We start from the raw sequence: 14,395 nt of genomic DNA on the forward strand, positions 1-14,395 counted from the left end.
ACTCCAGTGCAATTAAAAGCCCAAATGTACCCTCCCTGTCTGATTATAAATATAACGTATAGCTTTGTAGATTAACAAAACCTAATTTTAAATTATTTGCGAGAAAATTTCATTCCCAACAAGAGTTATTATTCGTTTGTCCTTCCTTCTGTAGAGAATAGCTTGTATTGATGTTGTCGTCCATGTTTTATAGAATTAATTAGGTCAAATATAAAACACAAATTAAATTGTAAAACAAACTACCTAATCTAAATTTTTTCACGCAATAAAAGTTTATAGATACAGGTAAGGGCGCAGGTAAGGTATTTAAAATTGTTTCTCGTATTCATTCGAATCCGGTGGATAGGAACCGGTTCTCATCCATACGAAAAAACTATGTCTAGCATCGTATTATATCCAGCTTTCTACGAATATAAAAATGTACAATCATAAGATTAAAACCAGTTTTTTTAGCCGGTGCCTTCGGCACCTCGGGGCTAATAAAACTAGTTTAAATCTTATAATTGTACATTCTATATCCGCAGAAAGCCGTTTATAATACGATGCGAGAAATAACTATTCTAAACTGCAATAAATAATTGTTTGTCTAATTGTTTTTTTTAGAAGAAAATTACTTCCTTTTCGTCTAGATATTCTAACTTCTAGCGTTGCGACTATAAAATCCCAAATGTTCATTAGTCCATCTCTTCGTCTGTCTGTCAGCTTGATATGGGTAAGCTTGATTTTCTCGACTGCTTTTCAAGATATGCAGTTGAAATATTTACATAAATATTTCATAAATCAATGAGTAACCAGTAAGATACAAGCTAAGATTTTTTTGGTATAAGTTTGTTGACAAATGCACATCCACTCTACAATTAAGACATATTTCAACAAGAGAGAATAGATAGATAGATAGATGTATTTCAACATAAGCATACAAAATGATAATAATATTTCTTACACATATTTACAAAATTTTATGCATAGTTTGGTACTTTCATAACCTGGGTTGGCCGTTGCAAAAGCTGGAAGTACCGATTTAAGACAAACATATTCAAATGATTTTTTAATGTTTCTAGCTACATAGAAATTTTAATCAGATAATTAAATTGGATATATACATATAACATATAAATAGGTTTAAATAGTATAAATAAATAGTAAGGTATTAATGATGCTATTTACACTATGATACAATGGGGTTAGAGAAATTCAAATTTTGATAGTAAATTAAGGCAAATTTCAATTATTTTTACAGACAAAACATTTTTGCTTATTACAATTAAAACTCTTATATTTATCTAAAGCTTTCTTTTTGATGAGATTTTTAGTGGAATTTTTAGTTTCAGCACACCTTATAGCAGTGTCTAGGTTGTTCCATATTTTAACAAAGCAAAAATTAGGAAAAGTTTCTAGAGCTTTATGTTTAGGTGAAGGTACTTTTAATTTCATTACTCTGTTGGATAACATTGGTTCAAAAATATTATTGAATGAGTCTGGCATTTGTCCTGCAAGGAAACTTTTTACAAAGCTACCTATGTTAACAGTCATAATATCTTCAAGTTTAAGTAAATCAAGTTTTTCAAGTAATGGATCTACATGAGCATTGTACTTTGCATTAGCGACATATCTCACAGATTGCTTTTGTTTTAATAATAATCTACTCATTCCCTCACATTTAGCATTACCCCATGTTATAATAGAAAATTCCAAGTGCGATTTTACAAGGGAATTATATATAGATTTACGAATTTTAGTTGGTGCAAACTTTTTCAATTGATTTAATACAAAATTAGCACTAGATACTTTGTTAATAACTGAGTTTATATGGTGTTCCCACGTTATAAACTCATCTAGATGAACACCTACAAATTTAAAAGATTTAATATTACAATCATTTCCAATTCTTTCAATCTTTTCACCACCAATTTTTATGACTAGAGAATCTTGGACACACTGCATTTTTTTGGTTCTAAAAACCATAAACTTAGTTTTGGCAACATTAAGTGAAAGTTTATTTGCTTGAAACCAAAGTTTAGCTTTTTCTAGTTCAATGTTAACCCTTTCCTCTAATCTTTTTAAATTGCTATCACTGTGTGCAAAAATTGTGTCATCAGCAAAAAGTGAAGAAAATATATCAATTGCATTTGGCAAGTCATTTATATATAATAAAAACAGTATAGGACCCAGAACACTACCCTGTGGGACTCCATGGGTTATGTTTTGAATAGATGATTTGACACCATTAATTTCTACATATTGAGAACGGTTATTTAAATAAGAATGAAACCATTTATTTGATAAACCTTTAAAACCATAATGGTTTAGCTTGGTTAAAAGAATTTGGACGTTGCAAGTATCAAATGCCTTTTTTAAGTCAATGAAGCACCCCAGTGTGTATTCTGGTGTTTGAGAATCAAGACCTTGGTATATTTTATTCAATAATTGAATTAAGGGCTGTGTTGTGTTGTGCTTGGGTCTAAATCCATACTGATGTTTATAAAGAATATTGAACTTATTTAAGTATTTAAACATTTGACAGGCAACTATTTTTTCCAGTAGTTTAGAAAAGGCATTTAATATACTAATAGGTCTATAGTTATCAAATGAATTATTCCTTCCTGATTTAAAGATTGGCAAAATTTTAGCGCATTTATAATTGTTTGGAACAAAGCCATGTTTAAATGAAAGATTAAATAGGTGAACAACAGGATCTATAATACTTGGCATAATTTCTTTTAAAAGTTTAGTAGAAATATTGTCAGGTCCACAACTTAGTTTAGGTTTTAGCTTATTGAGAGTAGAAAAAATTATTTGAGGGGTGATTTTTTGAAAGACAAAATTTTCATTGACTGGAACCCCAAGGTAGTCATTAAAATCATTTTCGCAAAATGGAATTTCATCTGCTAGGCTGGGACCAACATTAATAAAAAAATTGTTAAAACCCTCACAAATATCTTGAAAGTTTTCATAAGATCTGTTATCATCAGTAAAAAGATTTGGGATAGAATGCGTTTTTTTATTCTTGTTAATAAGTTGATTAATTGTAGACCAAGTTTTTTTCATGTTAGACGAAAATTCATTGAATTTAGAAAAATAGTACTCTTTTTTGGCTTTCCTAACTGCAGATTTATAAATGTTATTTGCAATGACAAATTTTCTATTGCTATCAACGGTTTTATCCTTAAATTTTTGTCTTAATAACATTTCTTTTTTCTTTCTTAGGTTTAATAAAGCTGGTGACATCCAGGGATCTTGGGGGATAACTCTTTTGTTGGGTTTTATAGTTTTAAAAGGGAAACATTTTTCAAAGTTTTCATTGATAACATTAGAAAAGTTTTCAAAAGCACTCTCTGGATTACAATCTGTAGTTATGTCAGACCAATCAAAAGAGGATAAGGATTGCTTAAATATTTCAGTATTTTCATTAGACATATTTCTTTTTTGTATAAAAGAATCTTTGTTTTGCTTAGGATTACTAACATTTAAGTAAAATATTGGGAGATGGTCAGATAGACTTGAGTAAATAAGTCCGGCATTGTAATTATCCATCCTTTTATTTGTAAAAATGTTATCAATCAAAGTGGCACTTGTTGGTGTAATTCTGCTAGGTAATGTAATAACTGGTAAAAAAGAATGAGAGATTAACATATTTAAAAAGTCGTTGGTTGGAGAATGTTCATTATATTTAAGCAGATTAATATTTAAGTCAGAGCAAAGAATTATTTCTTCTGCATTCATAATTTTGAGAGAAGTTAGAGTTGTATTAAGCCAATCAGAAAAAAATTGTATATTGCTATTAGGTATTCTATAAATATTTGCGATTATCTTAAACTTGTTTCTTGAAATGTAAACTTTAATTATTAAAGATTCAAAATTGTCATTAAAGCACGAGAATTCTTTGATAATTTCATAGTTTTTTAAGTTAGATAAATAAATAGCCAAACCCCCTCCCCTTTTTACTTCCCTATCTTTTGAGATTAGATTATAATTATTTAGACAGACTAAATCTTGATTTTTGATTCCCCACGTCTCTTGGACACATAAACAAGAGAAATTAAAGTCTTTGTTTTTGGATTCCTCTATCAAGTCTCTAAGATCATTTGATTTATTTGAAATACTGCGAATATTTAAGCTTAAAACGGAAAAAATTTCACTTTTATTACTAACTAGCGATTTAAATTCATTTTGATCAACATACTTACAACTATGCCCAAAATCACTATTCAATACAAGCTCATTCTGACCATTACTTGAAATTAAATCTATATCATCATCAAAGCCCTATAATAACAGATAAGTTTAAATTTTACAATTAAAAAGTGCCAGTTTGGAAAATTAATTTTATAAGTTATACTATTAAACCCCAAAATAGTAAACTTGATTATCATATAGTAAGAGATTGGTGACATACAATAGAGATAAAGTGTAGAGTGGTGACGTTAGTTTAAACATATATTAGATTTAATATCAGAGAATGATTTTTAAATTTAGAATCAATTTAATTCTTTTTCACATATTTTGGCTTTGTATCAGATTTAACACCAACATGTTTAGGCAGATAGCTGTCGATATCACTTATGGTGTAAGTAAACGAATTTTCACTTTTGGGATAGTAAGTTAGCCAAACGGGTTTTTCGCCTTCTTTGACAGTCATGTTAATGTCTCCATTTTGGTTTGTATCAAATTTGTGAATGGATCCTTTTTTCTTTAGAAATTTGATATGACCTAAAATCTTATAACGATTTTTAGTTAGCTGGAAGTTTATGAAGAACCTTTGTCTGGGAATGTATGACTTTACCTTCGGCCCAGGATGTGAAGAGTCACATTTCTTGGTCATATCCTCCCCCTCCTTCTTGTCCCCCTCCCCCTCCTTCTGGTCCCCATACCCCTCATTCTTGACCCCCTCCCCACGCAGAGCCCCGCCTCCATTTTTCGGTATATCTGACTTCTTTACTCCTCCTCTTTTGACAGCGGAAACCAGATCAAAATAGGGTGACCCATTTTTTCTGTTCCAAATTTTTAGCAGGACTGAGTTGTTTTTTAGTTCATGTACTGCTGTTATGTCAGATTCAGGAATTCTGACTCCGTAGCACTCCTGGACAAGATCTAATGTCCTTTCTGTCAGAGTTCTTGTGTCCTGTTCATCATGGGGTTCAAAGAGACTTTTCCATCCTTTTTCAACATTAGGCGGGCTAGTAAGTATAAAGTTGCCCTTAAGATTACGTTGCAATGAGTAATCTGCCGTATTCAACGCTTCTTTAGCCTCAGCCTTAGCAGTCTTCACATCATCCTTCAGATTTGTGCATTTGCCATCTTTGCCAACAGTTTTCCACTCTGATCCACTAGTGGAAATTATGTGCTGGCAAACAATAAATAGGTAGTTTAAAAGTGCTTTGTTGTTATTAACATCAACTTCACACTTTTCTCTTCCTATTTTCTTCAATACATCTTATTTCTAGAATGGCTTGAAAACTAAATAATATCCTAGGGATTAGAACTGTAAAAACCTTTTATCGTATCGTATTATAGACAGTTTTAAATGAAAAATGAAATAAAAATAAAATATGTTGGCATACTGAACTGGAATTAATCTTCACAACTCTTTATTGTACTATCCGCGGAAGGCTGTCGATAATACGATGCGATGGGTATAGTCCCTTTCGTGGCACCTTAAGGGGCGATTCTTCGTATTTTTTACAGTAGCTTTTCTCCTATTTCTAGCATCTGCGGGGGGCTCTAACCCTGCAGGGCCAATTGTCTAACCCTGTGGGGCAATCACCTAACCTAATATAACCTAACCTAAAATAACCTATAAAAAGCCATTTTAAAAATACGACGAATCGCCCCTTAAGGGGCGTTGCCACTAAAGGGATTATTCCCGATTTTTTTTTATCTTAAAGGACTTGTTATAAATTGAGATTTTTAAAAATAGGGAAGGTATGTTAGCTTAATTACGCAAGTTTTTGTGATTTAAATATTGTAATTTATATCTTAAATATTACAGTTTATATTTTTAATGGCTTACATATAACAACGCATAAAGAAGACATTATAATTTAACCATTAAGTTTAGGTTTCATAGGGAAGCTTCTCTAAAACAGTGTATGTATGTCTGCTTGTCAACGATGATAAATTACAATATTTTGAGTCCCCTATTTGTAAGGGAGATGAGATGCTGTTCTAATCTCTGCCTAAGCATGCTGAAACTGATTATACAGAGTATGGGGAAAATGGTGCCTGCCCTTAGGCCCGGGAGGGTCGGGTTTGAGTCTGGACAACACCGCTTAATGCGATAATGTGGGGGTTGCCATAGACCCTACATAGCTGAAACTTATTTCCATGCACGGTTAAGACTTCCAGACAAAGGTCGTGCATTTAAAGGATTGGTTGTCTGTTGATGTTGATTAACCTAATATCCCTAAGTGATAGAGCAACACGACTAATCGAAAAGAACATTCATTTTGCTTTAAAATTTGCCCCCCCCCCCCCCCTATAGGTAATAGACAATGATATAGTTACTGGAGGAAATTACAACCCTTTAAAACATGTCATAACTTGGTTATCAAAGATTTTATTCTCCTAGGGATGTTATTACAGGATCAAATGATTTTATCATAGACATAATAGCTACTACGCTCCTAAAATCTAGGGACTCTAAAAAAAAAAACTTTAGGGGGGGTGGTATTTTCTCTAGGGGCGGTTTTTGTTAGAAGGGTGATCTGATCATACTCTCCCCCAAAATAGTTATTAACTTTCACAGGATCTATTAGAAGCTTCGATGTAAATGAGAACCATATCTGTACATCGGATAACGAGACAAACAGACATTCAGTTACTTTTTTATAAGGATCAATAGATTACACATCGTTACGTTTGATTCAAGTTGTTCTGAAGCTTTGCTCTCTATGAATGCTGTCATTCGTTTTTTTGGGGTTAAATTTTGGGTCATAATGCTGTGGTTAACTGTTCTATTTATGTCTGTTTATAATCAAGGACACAGAATTATATTGAAAATTTTTATTTAATTACTTGCAGCTACGTCCCTAGTTGGAGGAATGAGAAACTGTCCCAATTTTGTATAACTTTAGCGGAACAAGTTCCAATTACGTCATATTTTTCTTTCCCGAAAAAGGGAGGGGGGGAAGAAAATCTCTTCAAAAGAGATGGGGAAAACCCCCTTTTCTCCCATCTCTTTTTTCTTCCCCCCTTCCCTTTTTTTTCTTTCCCCCTTCTCTTTTTCGGGAAAGAAAAATATGACGTAATTGGAACTTGTTCCGCTAAAGTTATACAAAATTGGGCAATTAAGTTGGTAAGGACCCATCATTTTTTATTTAGTTAATTTTTTTTTGTCGGGGGCAGGTCATTTTTTTCTAAAGGAAATTTTTCTTGGGAGGGTGGTACTGGTGGATCCTCCCCTCCTTCACAGGACCTATGAGTAGCTAGATTGTAAAGGAAAACCATATGGGTTCAGCGGTTAGCGAAATCCTACGGTACAAACAGCACTCACACAGATCCTCTTACTTTTATATCAGGATTACTTGTGTAGAATTAAGATCAAAATAAATTCGAAGGGTTGAACAAACGAACATTAATATTTGTAGAGCGGCAAAAGTTGATGAACGCTACCTACATTTTAGGATTTTAGGACTTTATTTCAAAGATTGTGCGCTTAAAATATTGTACCTTGTAATCCTAGGAATCATAGTTCCAAAAATCATGTTTCAAATGAACACGTAGGGACTTTCTGATACCCATTAGAGATTTCTAAATTGTACCAAACTGTAACAGGAATTATCATCCGATGTTTAAAACCAATAGGAAAATTTTAACATGTCTACATGCTAGGCTGCTTTTTATTTATGCTTTTTTTAACTATATTTTTATTTCGATTCTTTCTTTTCATTAAAAGTCTGTTATGAATAACCGAAGCTGCTCTATACACGCGATTTATCCCAATATGTTTTTTTTAATGCTTTACCCTGAAATACCTTTCGAGCACTGCACTTGGGGGGAATTAAAGATATTCCTGAGCTGCTGGTGGTACCCTAACCCTACGAGGTCACCTAGTACCCTATATGATTTTGCCTGGACTAAAGCAAAACAAACGAAAAACTACCCCCCGCTATTTTCACTTTATTTTATAATGTGTTTGGGGGAGGGGGGTCTGTGCTCGCGTAAGCACTTTTAGGGAAACTGCTGTCTTTAAAGATATCTAGATTCAAGAGATTGACACACATTCCCAATTATGATAAACTTAATTAACTCCTCTGCATATTACAATTAGGGATTGAAAGTTTTGGAGATATTGATTATATATTTGGGTTCCAGTATAATTTACAGTCAAATGTCTTCTCCCTTCTTGGTTTTCATGTCTGTTGGACTATATAAGAAATTTCAAACTTCTTCATTAAAAAAAATATTTAAAAAAGTGTCCCTTGATGATTAATCATGTCGCTTTACATCCATTCCTAAGAGCACTATGTGACTATAATTACAGGCTTACCCAGGTAATATTTGTATTGTGATTATACAAATATTTAGCACTATGGCAATAGTAGCCAATAGTGTCATTAAATGATAATGATTACGCTCTTGCTTCAATATTATCATAACTCAGAGCATAAAAATTATAGAAGTGAATTTAGGTAATATTAAAATCATCTTTAATTGTAGGGGTTCTGTATTCGAAGGTTGGGGGTCGAAAAATAGCCTCAAATTACTACAAATATTAAATACAATAGCCTAAGACAACACAGGACCTATGTGAAGCTTCCCTAAAATTGAAAAATCATCGAGATCTAAACGGACAAACAAATAAAAACATTTTTGCTTTATTTAATTGTAAGTGTAAGATGCTTGATTATTAAAAAATACCTCTCTTTATTTCAAGGAATTAAGTAGTTTTATCTGTTGCTTAAGATCTTGATAACTAAAGAACCGATTAAGTTCTCCATGTTAATGAAGCTTTTGATTAGTCCAGGGATGGTTTTATTTCATTTTGTTTTTAGATTTGAGGGGTGGTTTTAAGCTATGTTCATCCCTTCCAACTCCCAGTTGAAATCAAAGCCCTTAAATACTAGAGGAGCAATCGCTAGTAAATAAATAAGAACTTTTGATGGTTATATTATAAAGGGATGATTATTTTCAAAGGCGAAAACTTTTAGGAGGTATAAACCCAGATGCTACCTAAACCTCTATCTATAATTTTCAATGGTATGATAAAATCCAGATATACCCAAGTCTCCCAATAACCATTTTTTCAGGGTTTTCAAGGATGCTTCAGGAAATCATTTTTATATAGTGGCTTTGAAACTGATTAAGATCCACTTGGGTTAGGACCGGTTCTCATCCACACTTTAAAAATGATTACTTATGGATCCTTGCATTACAGACAATTTTCCATGAATATAAAAAAAACTTTTTGTTAGCCCGTACATTCGGCCCCTAAGGGCTAAACTAAAATGGTTTTAATCAAATACTTTTTCATTTGAATATCCTTGGAAATCTGTCTATACTACGACGCTATAAATAGCCATTAAGAAGTGCTGCTACTCTTGAACCACAGCTTGCTATGCGACTGTGCTAACCCCTTTCTCGCCTGTTTTCAATTTGTCGACCGTATTACATGTAAAAAGTGGCTATGGCTGACATATCATTGACATGATTTTTCAAATGACTTTTTGTTTAATCTAGACCTAAATAGTCTCATGACAATAAAGATTTTTCAGCTTGGCTCAGAACCAGTTTAGTCTAGCCGTAAAAGTTGTTATTTTTAACTTTAAAATTTTATGAAAATATCTAGCAAAAATGTCATATTCAGTGATTTATTTGCAAACCAAATATGATATGGTGTTGCCAGGCTTGTAAATGAAAAAAAACATCACATTTTTCAATTCACGCAAATATAATGTAACTAGCGGCTGCGCTCCGAGCATCTAAGGGCTATGCATTCCAAGGAAAAAGGAAAGTAGAAAATAGCCTAAAATCATCTAGGGACATATAAGAAGCCTAGAGCAACCTAGATAATCAGTACAGTAGATAGGGTTATTACAACATAAACCTTACTTATCTATAATACAAAGTAGCTTGATGTCTGTCCGTCTGTCCGTCTGTCCGTCTGTCTGTCCGTCTGTCTGTCTGTCCCTTAAGATCTCGGTAACCACTGAACCGATCGGATTCTACTCTTCAGGGAATATACCTACTGGTCCTGTGGTGGTTTTAGGCTATTTTCTTGGGGGGTGGGACACCCCAAACCCCCCCAAAAATAAAAAAAAACCAACCCCCCAAATTTTTTTTTTACATTTTTTTGTAAAATCTCAGTAACTTCTGATCAAATTGGGCTCTACCCTTCTGGGAATATACCTACTGGTCCTATGGTGGTTTTAAGCTATTTTCTTGGGGGGTGGGACACCCCAACCCCCCAAAAAATAACAAAAAATCCCCACTTCCAAAATTTTTTTTTAAATTTTTAAAAAACAAAAACCAGTAATTGGGGTTGGAAAACCCCACTGCAACATTGGGCGAAGCCCCCATGAATCCCCCCCCCCCCCCGAAAAAAAAAATCAAAATATTTTATTTTTAATTTTAATTTTTGTGTATGCGAACAACCTAGGTCTGATTTTTACGAATTGAAATTTTTGTGTATACGGCAAACAACCTGGGTTTAATTTGTACAAATTAAAATTTTTGTGCTTAAAGGCACAACCTGGGTTTAATTTTACCACAGAGTAATTAAACAAAGAATAATTTTTTGAATATTTCTATTAAGGAGGGTTGACTTCCCAAAACTATATAGGGCGAAGCCCCTAGAGGCTAGGGGCGAAGCCGCTAGTTTATATTATAGAATTGAAATTTGTCTTTTGTCCATTTCTTTATGTCCCTGTGTTTTAATAGCATGGTTTGAATATGCCATAATATAAACATATCAGTTAGCTTTATCTTACAAAACTGTAAATATAAATTTACCAAAAACCAGGCCTTTCTACATTTAGTGTCAATGCGTCTGTCCATAACGGATAGAGCTCTTATTGTAAAAGTAAACATGATAGAATCATCCTTTTTATTTAAAGCATAGTATTTTTTTTGTATAGATTTAAACATATAAATACAATAAATTTATAAGTATAGATATATATTTTAGAAATTTACCTGGATCCGATGCTGAGGACATTTTTCGTCTGCTAGCAAATTGCTTTCTACCCTTTTGTAGCAACTGGGCTTTGTTGATATTACCGACGCCATTGACTGATGTTCAAAGACCCAATTGAAAGTCGGCACAGGGTCTACGGTGTCTGTAACCCCTTCACCCTCTATTGTTTTCTTTAAAATAAAAACGCTTAATTAAAATGAAACTATAAAATATCACGAAACCTTTCATACACTATATTCTTGTCTATTTTCAAAAGCAAAGCTTTTCTGTCTTTACATAACTGAATTAGGCATATTACAACTATTCTACCGATTTCATAGTTGCAATTAAAATTTTATAACAAAAAATTGTATGGGTGGACATTTTTCTTTTTTGAAGGGGTCCCCCAAGAAACTAGCTTAAAACCACCGCATGTCCAGTATCTATATTACCTGGAGAAAAAAGCCCAACGAGATCTTAAGCTTTAGACAGACGGAAAACAGATAGATAGACAGACATCATACTACTTTATATTATAGATATTAAGAAACTGAAATAGCAGAAGCTACGCATTGGTAATTGCTCAAAAAAAGTTTTCAAAATCACCATATTTGTGAGATATTTGGACATTAATTCAATAATTTTGCTAAATATTTGGTAAATTACATTTAAATGTTTTTAAAAGCAAAGCTTTTCTATAATCACGGTCTGTCCACCCATACATTTGTAAAGGTTAGGCATGTTATAATTGTCCTATTGATTTCAAACTTTGCATGAAGATTCCTGTAAAGTTAGGTACAATTTGAAAGCATAGCAACTATATAATCATTACCAGAAAGTCTCCATATCCTTTTCTAACATGATGATTTTTAACTTATTTGGAAACAAAATTTTATCCTTATACTAATGTTAATGTTAACTAAAGTAACAGGATGTTTGTCTGTCTGTGTGTCTGTCTGTCTGTGTGTCTGTCTGTGTGTCTGTACCGAAGGATCTCGCAAACCGCTAAACCGATCGGGTTCTCCTTAACAGGGTAGCTTCTCATAAGTCCCGGGAAGGTTTATAACTATTTTGGGGGAGGGTACCACCACCCTCCCTAGAGAAATTAAATTTTTAAAAAATTTCCCAATTTTAGAAAGAGAGTTCAACTAAAAACAAACGTCAAACGTAAATTTTTTTAACTTTTTCTTTTAAAATCTAAAATAAGAAATTGAATTATTAAATTCGACTCTCTCCTCCTCAAGTGCCCCTAGAGGCCTCTAGGGGCGTAGCCGCTAGTCCTAAATATAAAGTAATAAGCTTTTTTGTTTGTAGCGAAGGATCTCGCTAACCACTGAACCGATATGGTTCTCTTTTAAAGCTAAGCTTTGTATAGGCCCTGAGATGGTTTTTGGCTATTTTATTTTTATAAATAAGTCTGGGTATGGTTTTAAGCTATTTTTCTGCCCTTATATAGCCCTTCGAATGTAGAGCCTCTAGATGCTAGGGGCGCAGCGGCTAGTATAATATATATGTATATCCTATTTTCTTGATTTTTAAATACTGATTTCTAGAACTATTAGGTACAATGTTGTATATATTGATATGTTCTTATTAGCATTGACTAAAATTTTCAATGAATAATTTAAATCTACAGAAGGGGTAATATATTAATTTATCATCCATTGTCTTATCCCTTAAGACCAAGAATGCTTTTTTGGATGCTTTACAAATTTAAAGCACTAAAACTCTATATTTTATTTAGTAAGTCTGTTGTTTGTTACTTTTTAAAAGCGAAGCTTTTCTAAAATTAGGGTCGGTCCGTCCGTCCGTACGTCCGTCCGTAACGGATAGCTTTTTTCGTTAATTTAGGCATGTTAGAATTGTCCTATCGATTTCAAATTTTGCATGGTGATTCCTTTAATAGTTAGGTACGATTTAGAAAGCGTAGCAACTCTATAATCATCACCAGAATGTCCGTACGTCCATTTTAAACATGTTGATTTTTTTTTACTTTTTTAACAACAAATTGTTATGTGATCTAATCATCCGATTGATCTGATTTTTGGTATATTGATTCCTGGGACAACAAAGTATAATGTAATAATCGAAGTAACTCTATAAACAAGTCCTAAAAATGTAAGTATGTCCATAAATATTATCCTGAATCAAGCAGTTTTTTTTAACAAATTTACTTCCAATTTTGCTTTCACTCATATACATTTATATTATGATTATTCAGTTCTGACACTATACAAGTGTTAATTTCTGTTTGTCCTACCGTTTTAGTGCTTCGCTTTTATGGATGCTGTCATCCTTGTTTTTTCAACAAACATACAAATGCACAAATTACAAATAAAGTTAAACACACACACAAACATACGCACACACACACACATCCTATTAGAACGCTCTATCTAACTATTTCTGTAAACATATATTCATATATTCCAACATATATCGTTTATATTACATAATATTATATGTACTGTACATATATGTATTGCTTAAAAACTTCTTTGGCTTTCAAACGACGCCAACGGTGCCAGTTTATTTTTGAATTGTAGTGTGTGCGTTAGGGACATGCGGTAGGGGTAATGACACGGCCATAAAAATTTATAATACAGCAAGTACCTGGCCCAGGTGATGGAGACCTTTTACGTCTGCTAGAAAATAGCTTTTGTATGGACTCGGCTGTGTTTATATTTGATATTATTAGCTGATTTCAAAGAACCAATACAAAATGGGGACAGGGTCCCCACCCTGTGGGCAAAGTTACATACAGTTCATGTCCCCTCTATTTTTTTACTGTAATATCATGAATATAACAGAGAGTTAACCTGCTCCTACTGATATCAGTTACATTTCTCCTCTTTTTAATCTGTTATAAAAAAGTAGTAAGGTTTTTGTTTATTCATTATAAGTTAATTTTTAAGACAAATATCTCTGTAATACGAATTCTTTGCATAAATTTAGCAAATCTAATAAACCATCTGACATCCATATGCAATAAAAATTTACCCATACCTTGATACACCCCGTCAAACATTTCAAATCCGTAATTATAATATTCTTTAATCATGGAAAATAATTAAACCTCTGACACCCAGATCCAATATAAATTCACCCCTTTCCTTTGAACCATACCCCAGTGTGTCAGGAAAGGACGGGACATCGGGCTTTTTTTTACACTAGCCCCCAAAGTTTTATAATAACGTTTTCTTATTCGTTTTCTCAAGAATTTGGGGACTTTTATCGAATTTTGTTAAGGTGGTTCATCTAGTTGAGTGACCAAACGTTTCA

Source organism: Acartia tonsa, chromosome 11 (assembly GCF_053477335.1).
Source record: "Acartia tonsa isolate MP-2025a chromosome 11, ASM5347733v1, whole genome shotgun sequence".
NCBI classification, from domain to species: domain Eukaryota; kingdom Metazoa; phylum Arthropoda; class Copepoda; order Calanoida; family Acartiidae; genus Acartia; species Acartia tonsa.